At 46.8% G+C, this 9,617-nt stretch overlaps 1 long non-coding RNA gene across 1 annotated transcript; it reads right to left on the bottom strand.

Moving 5' to 3' along the window:
• Positions 1 to 7,053: 7,053 nt before the first annotated feature.
• LOC133378418 (uncharacterized) lies at positions 7,054 to 9,089 on the bottom strand. Its single transcript, XR_009761010.1, has 2 exons — positions 9,024 to 9,089; positions 7,054 to 7,305 (listed from the first exon to the last, which is right to left on the bottom strand). It is a non-coding gene; the product is annotated as an uncharacterized LOC133378418 (long non-coding RNA).
• Positions 9,090 to 9,617: the final 528 nt, after the last annotated feature.

Genomic DNA, 9,617 nt, shown 5'->3' on the forward strand with positions numbered 1-9,617 from the left:
GGCCTCAGCATGCACGTTGAAATCCCCCAGTACTAAAAGCTCTGGGGTCAATGCTCGTACATCCGAGACCACCTCGAGCACCTCGGTCAGGGAATCTGCCGTGCAGCGGGGCGGGCGGTACACGAGCAAGATCCCCAAACTGCCCTTCGGGCCCAACCTCCAGTACATGCAATCAACAACCTTGGTCCTTGAGAGCGGAGGCCTGGTGAAAATCAAGGACTCCCAGTAGATGACTGCCACTCCCCCTCCCCACTTACCTACCCTCGGTTGCTGTGCATAATAGAAACCTGGTGGACACATGGCCTTAAGGATGGGAGCTGAGGCCTCGTCCAGCCAGGTCTCCGTGATACACACCAGGTCTGCGCACTCATCCAATATCATGTCATGGATTATAGATGTTTTTTGTGTCACAGACCTGGCATTACACATCAGCAATCGAAGGTCGGTAGGAATCCTGCTTCCCCCAGTTAACTTCTGGTTTTGGGCAGACCTGGAGCATGGGATGGGTATTACGCATCTATCCCGTGTTCCTCTAAATTGACTTGGTCTGCCCCTAGCATCAATCCAGCACCTGCCGCCCAAACTTGGTATAGCTTGCCCCCCCCTTCTCTGTTCCATCCCTCCTTGGTTTACACATGCCCCTATCCCTATTTGCCTGCTGGACAGGCCTATCTTAAATGATAAACAAATAAAAATAAAAACCCACCCCTTACACCCCGGGGGCTGCCAGTCACTTCTTGAAAACAATATACAACCAACATACATACAACAACATATATATAGAACAAACATACAACACATAATATACGACATACAACATACAATACACAACTTACACCCTACATACAACATACACTTAATTGTAATCACACTATACAATTCAACCTGCTAAGCCAACATCGTCCAACACTATGTAAGTAGATGAAACCTTCCTTCTTCTCACCAAACGCCGCCAGGCAGATGATAATGATGGTAAGGGCAAAAGCCCCAGTTTGAAGCGCAAACCGTGGCGGTGGCCCCGGCCGCACCCCACAGGCACAGAGCAGGGACAGCCACAGTGGGCACAGCCGCGGCAACGGAGAGAGAAGCAGGCCGTCCAACGGCCAGCCGCACCCCCCGCAATCCAGCCGCAGCAACAACAAGAGCTCCCAACGCGTCCCGGCCAGACCAGCCGCAGCAGGGGAAGGAAAGCCCACAGAAACGGCAGCGCGGAACACAACGACAGCAACAGCAGAAGCGGTGACAACGACAATGAAGGACCCAGCCTAGCAGCGACAGGGACGACCAGAGACGACGCCAGCGCGCAACAGCAGACAGGACCTCCAGACAAGCCTGGACCCACACACGCCACGGCAGAAGACCCGGCCGCCCCAGAAACAAGCGGCAAGACGCAGGCCGAAACAGGAACACAGCACAACGCAGCAGAGTCCACAGCAGAAGGTAAGGCCTCATCCCCGGCGTCGATTTCTCCGTCTCATGAAGAACTATGCACCTTGGAGCACTGCACAGGCAGCATACCAGGATGATGCTGTGCTCCACGTCTAGAGTTCACCCCTGGGGCATGTGATGTAATGTTAGGGAATGCCTCTGAGCATGCCTTGAATGCTTTTCCTTCACCATCAAGGACCCATAACCAGCCTCGCCCAGCCCTGCATGCCTCTGTGGTTTGAGGCTTCAGCTACTCTTTTGGGTTCCTTCCTCTCCACCTCTGAGTTTCACTTCCCTATTTATGTGGCCAGATCAGTTTAGAAGCTACACATTTGGCTCCAGCAGGCAAGTTCTCAGCTCTATGCAGAAGCTTCAGGAAGCAGCTGATGTCTGTTCTGCTCCTTGGTGACTTCTTTGGTGTCTGAGTCACAAACAAAGTTTTCTCAGCTCGTTGCTACAGGGAGGGGGGTATTCGAATTGCCTCAGTCTCTGGGCTGAATCCAGAGCTATGGCTCTGGGAAGCCTTCCCAAGAAGCCAAACAGGGAAGCAAGTTCTGTTGGGGTCTTAATGCTGTGAGCCCCTCCATCTTAATGCTCAGGTTGTATATATGTGTAAATAAAACCGTATATCCTAAAGACACCACAGTCTCCACCAACTATCATTCCAAGGAAAGCAAACTCTCAGTAAGCACTGTGACCCCTGGAAGCCCCTCACAGCTCAGAGATAGGTTTCATTTTTATACTTTATATTTGCAAATATATGGATTTTTATGCACACTTTCTCCTAATATACATACTTTGTTTGTCCTCATCATTTCTTTGGAAAATTGCATTGCATAAGTCACAAAAATGTGGATTTTGAAGGATAGCTATGTTTCATTCAGTCTGTGCATTGTTTTGGGAAGTGCAAATTCAGTAGGCTTGGAACTATATTTCTCTCCCATCCCTAATCCTAGATGATGGGATGGCTAAATGACTGGCTCAGTGAACAGAATCACTCCAGACTGAAACATTTTATTATATTTTTGTATTGTACATGATATTCCGTAATTGTCATATTTATAAAATGTGACTTCCAAATCTATTTTACAACTAGATCCAGTGCCTGCAAGAGGAAGAGGACCATCACCGCCCAGGGAGGGAGAGCCATCTGCCTGCTTGTGCTGCTGCGCTGCTGCTTGGATAACATCTCTGCTCTCTCCTTCTTGGGCTCCTGCTCTGCACGTGGGCACCTTGCAGGGCCGGGCCCCAGGTACTCAGCCAGCTGTGCCTGATACTGTTCCATCTGTCCCAGATGCTGGTTCGTGAAGTGTGTATGAATGTGTGAATGTGAATGTGAAAGTGGGGTGAATTATATTGATTTAGTTTAATTTAAATTAATTTATTTTAATTAATTACAGCTGTTATTGGGTACAGAGGCGGGTCTCCGAACAAAAATTTATTATGGTGGGTGACCTGTTGACTGGCAGATAGGGATAGAGACATGTGCAAGCCAGGGAGGGAAGTGGGGGGCCAAGTTATAGGAAGTTTGGGCGGCAGGCGCTGGAAGGGTGCTATTGGCAGACCATGCCGGAATAGGGGAACACGGGATAGATGCATTATATCCATCCCATGTTCCAGGTCTGCTCAGAACCAGACGAAAACTGGGGGATGCAAGGTTCCTACCGACCTTCGACTGCTGTTATGTAATGCCAGGTCTGTGGCTCAGAAAACCTTACTCATTCATGATATGATCTTGGATGGGCGGGCAGACCTGGCATGCATTACGGAGACTTGGTTGGGCGAAGCCTCTGCTCCCATTCTTGAGGCCATGTGTCCACCGGGTTTCCGTTATGCACAGCAGCCGAGGGTAGGAAGGCGGGGAGGGGGCGTGGCAGTCATCTACCGAGAGTCCTTGGTTTTTGCCAGACCTCCTCTCCATAGGACTCAATTTGTTGATTGTATGTACTGGAGGTTGGGCCCGAAGGGCAGTTTAGGGATCCTGCTGGTGTACCACCCACCCCGCTGCACAGCAGACTCCCTGGCCGAGGTGCTGGAGGTGGTCTCGGCTGTACGGGCATTGTCCCCAGAATTGTTAGTGTTGGGTGACTTTAACGTGCATGCCGAGGCCACTCTCACAGGAGCCCCTCGGGATTTCCTGGAAACCATGGCTTCCTGGGAACTGCGCCTTAGTAATACTGGGCCCACCCATGTAGCCGGTCATGCTCTCGACCTTGTGTTTGTCCTGGGAGAGGAGAGAAGTGGTCTGAAGTTGGGAGTGGTTCATTCCACCCCGGTGTCATGGTCAGATCATTACCTGGTAAACATGGACTTCTCAATGCCATGCCCCCTCCGCAGGGGTGAAGGACCTATTAGAATGGTCCACCCCAGGCGCCTGATGGATCCGGATGGATTCCTGACTGCGCTAGGGGAATTGGAACCTGCTGAAGGTCGCCCAGTCAAAACCCTGGTGATGGAGTGGAATGATGGGATCACCAGGGCATTAGACCGGGTGGCTCCGAAACGTCCTCTCCCCCTGAATAGAACTCAACTGGCACCATGGTATACACCGCGGCTGCATAGTTTGAGACAGGAGGTGAGACGACTAGAGCACCGGTGGCAGAAATCCCACTCCGAAGATGTCCGGACACAGGTTAGAGCAGCAGTAGCTGCCTACCAAGTGGCAATAAAGGCAGGAAATAAGGCTTTCTTTGCTGCCTCTATTGCGTCTGCGGAGTGCTGTCCCAGGAGGCTGTTCCAGGTGGTCCGAAGCCTGGTCGGTCCAGCTGCTCAGGAACCCTTGGAACAGTCAAAGGCCTCCTGTGATATATTAGCAAAGCACTTCGCTGACAAAATCGAACACTTACGGAGCTCGATCCCGTGCGCCGTGGATACAGTGGATGAACCAGAGTTGACCAGTTGCATGCCGGTAAGTTGGGATCAGTTTCAGCTTCTCCCTTCTGAGGATGTGGACAAGGTGCTTTCATCTGTGAAGCCAACCACTTGCCTAGCTGATCCTTGCCCATCGTGGCTCCTTATGAGCTGCAGAGAGAAATTGGGCGAGGGGATCAAGGCGGTGGTAAACGCAACCTTGAAAGAGGGTGTGATGCCATCAGCCTTCAAGGAGGCAATTGTAAAGCCCATTCTGAAGAAGCCCTTCTTGGATCCCCAAGTTTTCAATAACTTCCGCCCAATTTCGAACTTACCATTTTTGGGCAAGGTCATTGAGCGAGTGGTGGCCAACCAGTTGTCAACACACTTGGATGAAACGGATTACTTGGATCCATACCAATCGGGTTTCAGGACTGGTCATGGAACTGAAACAGCCTTGGTCGCTCTGGTAGATGATCTGAGGAGGGCATTAGATAGGGGAGAATTCACCTTTCTTGTCCTCCTCGGTCTCTCAGCGGCTTTTGATACTGTCGACCATAGTATCCGTTTACATCGCCTGGAGGGATGGGGAATTGGAGGCACTGTATTACAGTGGTTCCGTTCCTTTCTCTCCGACAGGTACCAACAAGTAGCATTGGGGGAGGAGGTTTCAGACCCTTGGCCTCTCAATTGTGGTGTGCCACAGGGTTCTATCCTCTCTCCCATGCTATTTAACATTTATATGAAGCCGCTGGGGACAATCATTAGGAGATTTGGGCTGCAGTGTCACCAATATGCAGATGACACTCAGCTCTATCTTTCATTTAAATCTTCACCAGAGTTGGCTGTGGAGACCTTGTCCAAGTGCCTGGAATCCGTGAGTGGATGGATGGGAAGGAACAAGCTGAAGCTGAACCCCGATAAGACCGAGGTGCTACTTGTGGGGGACAAAAGAGGGTTGGGAGATGTTGACCTGATGTTCAATGGGGTGAGTTTACCCCTGAAGGACCAGGTCCGCAGCCTTGGGGTTGTACTTGACTCCAGGCTGTCCATGGAGGCTCAGATTTCGGCAGTGAGCCGGGCAGCCTGGTATCAACTACACCTCATACGGAGGCTGCAACCCTACCTTCCTGCTCATCAGCTCCCACTGGTAGTACACGCCCTGGTCACCTCTCGTTTGGACTACTGTAATGCGCTCTACGTGGGGTTACCCTTGAAAACGGTCCGGAAATTACAACTTACACAAAATGCGGCGGCTTGACTACTTACGAATAGTCGCCGCCGGGATCACATCACACCAGTGTCGTTCGATCTACACTGGCTTCCAGTTGTTTTCTGGGCCCAATTCAAGGTGTTGGTATTAACCTTTAAAGCCCTATATGGTTCTGGCCCAGTTTATCTTACGGAGCGCCTTAAATGCCACCAATTATGCCGCCCGACAAGATCAGCCACTCAAGGCCTTCTCTCAATCCCGCGAGTACAAGAGAGAGGGCATTCTCAATGGCGGCCCCCACTCTCTGGAACTCCCTCCCACAAGATCTCCGGCATGCCTCTTCCCTAAATGCATTCTGTAAAGCCTTAAAGACCTGGCTCTTTCAACAGGCCTTTGGGATCTCCGGGGAAGGTTAATTGCTAAGACTGAAATGCCTCCTACCCTGTTTTAATATTGCTGCTGTATTGTTCTTATATTGTTTTTATATTGTATTATTGTATTTTATCTTATTGTGTTTTAACTGTTTTGTACGTCGCCTAGAGTGGCCTCTGGCCAGATAGGCGACACAGAAATTAATTTTATTATTATTATTATTATTATTATTATTATTATTATTATTATTATTATTATTATTATTATTATTATTAACTGTTTTTATTTACAAAGAAAAACAGTCTTTAATTCCAAATGTTTGTTAGAGGGCCACTGACTCCATTAAAAAGAAAATGTAAGCTTAAAGTCCAACATTCCTGTAGATCAGAATTGCCAGGCAATTTTAAACATAAGAAACAATATATTTTTTAAAAATATCAATTTTAAATTATACTATATTGGTTCCCTTCTTTAAACAGTTTGGTGATAAATAAATGACCATGATTTGGAAGCAAGTTTTAACTTCAAACCTCGTAAGTCAGTAGCCCTCTATGAAACATGGATTATTATTATTTTTTTTAAAAAGTTCATTTATCCACCCTTGATTTTAAAAAATAATTCAGTTCTGAATACAAACAGGCCAGAAACTGAAATCACGTCTGAAGAATATATCTCCTTGTTACTGAATAAGAAAAGTGATCCTCTAAAACAGTCCTGATGGATCAGCTGATTAAGCTATGTTACATAAAGAAAGAAAGAAAATCCTAAACCTAACCTAATGTGATTGGGGAAAAATATTTCTTACCTCAGTAGTAGTGACCAGTTATAGCCCCAAAATGAAGTATAATTTATACATGATGGTTTTCAAAGGGAACTGTTTCTCAGTCTAAAACATCTTCACAGGCAAGTAACTGGCTTGTGTTTAAGTCTTGGCCCAGCTGTGTTGAACTCCTGGGTGTCTCCAGATAACTAAGACTATAGGGACTCTGTCCCCTGTTCGTCCTGGTAACCACCCCCTTGCCACCACCCTATAGTAAATCCCGAGACTTTCCCCTTCCCACCCCATGCAACTGTTAAGCCCAATAGGAAGCATTTATCTGGGAGTAAATCTTGTCGCACTCAGTTGGACTTACTTCAGCGGAGAGACGTGTAGGATTGAACTGGTATTCACAGAAAAATGAGTGTGTGTGGGGAGTGTCATTTATTTATTTATTTATTTGAAATTGCTACCAGAGATCTGGCAAAACAAAGGCAAAACATTGGTTTCCAAACTTTTCCCCGCATGGACTACTTGAAAATTGCTGAGGGTCTTGGCAGACTACTTAATGGTTTTTCAAAGAGTGCTTATCAACGGTTCTTTCTCAAACTGGGCAGAAGTAACGAGTGCGGTACCACAAGGCTTGGTCCTGGGCCCAGTGCTCTTTAACATTTTTATTCACGACCTGGAGGAGGAGGTACAAAGCATGCTTATCAAATTTGCAGATGATACAAAGTTGGGAGGCTTAACTAATACTGTGGAAGACAGAAACAACATTCAAAGGGACCTTGATAAACTGGAGCATTGGGCTGAACACAACAGAATGAAATTCAACAGGGATAAATGCAAAGTTCTACACTTAGGAAAAAGAAACCAAATGCACAGTTATAAGATGGGGGATACTTGGCTCAGCAGTACGACATGTGAGAAGGATCTTGGAATTGACGTTGATTCCAAGCTGAATATGAGCGAACAGTGTGATGTGGCTGCAAAAAGGCAAATGCTATATTAGGCTGTGTTAACAGAAGTATAGTTTCCAAATTGCTTGAAGTATTAGTTCCCCTATATTCAGCACTGGTTAGGCCTCATCTTGAATACTGCGTCCAGTTCTGGTCTCCACACTTCAAGAAGGATGCAGACAAACTAGAACAGGTTCAGAGAAGGGCTACAAAGATGATCAGGCGACTGGAAACAAAGCCCTATGAGGAGACACTGAAAGAACTGGGCATGTTTAGCCTGGAGAAGAGAAGACTGAGAGGAGATATGATAGCACTCTTCAAGTACATGAAAGGTTGTCACATACAGGAGGGCCGGGATCTCTTCTTGATCGTCCCAGAGTGCAGAACATGGAATAATGGGCTCAAGTTGTAGGAAGCCAGATTTTGACTGGACATCAGGAAAAACCTCCTAACTGTTAGAGCCATATGACAATGCAACCAATTACCTAAAGAGGTAGTGGGCTCTCCGACACTGGAGGCATTCAAGAGGCAGCTGAACAGCCATCTGTCGGGAATGCTTTGATTTGGATTCCTGCATTGAGCAGGGGGTTGGACTCGATGGCCTTGTAGGCCCCTTCCAACTCTACTATTCTATGATTCTATGCTCCTTTCTGAAATTGTACTTAATGTATTACAGTTGGAATTCCATATAATTCAAATGGTAACTGTCCTCTTCACAGACACATCTCAGATGACCTGAATGAAGCTTGTGGACCACTGTGGTCCATGGACTATAGATTGGGAACCCCTGATTTAAAACAGTGCTAAATATCTTTAAGTGCATGTGTATTGTGCCTTACTGATGTTGCATTTTAATGTATTAAAATTTGAATTCCATGGAATTCCATATAATTTAAATGGTAACTGTCTTCTTCACACACAAATCACAGATGACCTGAATGAAGCTTGTGGACCACTGGTGGTCCATGGACTATAGGTTGGGAACCCCTGATTTAAAGCATACACCCCCTTACTCCATATTTCCCTCACTTTACAGTTGGCCACAGCTGAGGGGCAGAAGGAAGAGCCTGAAGAAGATGAAGCGGAAGAAGAGGAAGATACTGGTGTCTGAAGGAATGAGAACACAATGGCAAAGGGGTCAAGGGAAGAAGTGATGGATGAAGCAGGCAATCTACCAAAGAGTTGTGGGACAGACATAAGAAATAGAGCTGCTCTATAATACACTCATTAGTACATACTTATGGGAATAATTTGTAGAGATTTGTCTACACAACAAAAAAAGGGTCATCCTGGTAAATCAGAAGTGTTGACTACATCATCATCATCATCATTTATATCCTGCCCATCCTCCCAGAGAAGCCCAGGATCTTACTTTACCCAAGGACACCAAACACAGGCAGATCTCTATAATTGCAGTGTCAGAACAAGCTAATTTGATACTTACGTTAAATTTAGAGGTGACTCTGAAGTAGGGCAAGGTCCTTGCATTGAGCGGTCATTTATATATGTCAGGGCACTGTTGAGAAATGTGTGCTCTCCATTAAACATTAAACAGATCCAAGGAGAACTGATATTGATTAGGAGTTGCATTTGTGGACTACAGTAGTCCTAAGTCCGCATAGCCTACTCTCCCCTAGAGTGAGGATTCACTGCATGGGGCTAATGTGTGTTTCAAGACAGTAGGATTGCTTAGAGCATCAGACAGACTGTACTTTAGAAACCAACATATGTTTTCTTTAAATAATAGTTGTACAGAACCTTCTCAGTTAGTGGTCCCTGTATCCTTAGACTAGTGGCAGTATACGTTACTTTTATTGTTTCCTGGTTCCTTTCAGGAAGCACAAACCCATTCGGCTTGTCACTAGTGACTCTTTCATGGGTTTACATATTGTGAAGAGGAAAGACTGGGCACATGTTCAGCCTCACCATTTCCAGGGTGAGAGACTGGGGTTGGTCTGGAGTGGTGAGAGACAGAGGTAGTACATCATTCTACTAGAGTGAGAGGGACCCACTGACCCAACATGGTACTGTGCCCTGC

The sequence above is a fragment of the Rhineura floridana genome, chromosome 2 (genome assembly GCF_030035675.1).
Source record: "Rhineura floridana isolate rRhiFlo1 chromosome 2, rRhiFlo1.hap2, whole genome shotgun sequence".
NCBI lineage: Eukaryota > Metazoa > Chordata > Lepidosauria > Squamata > Rhineuridae > Rhineura > Rhineura floridana.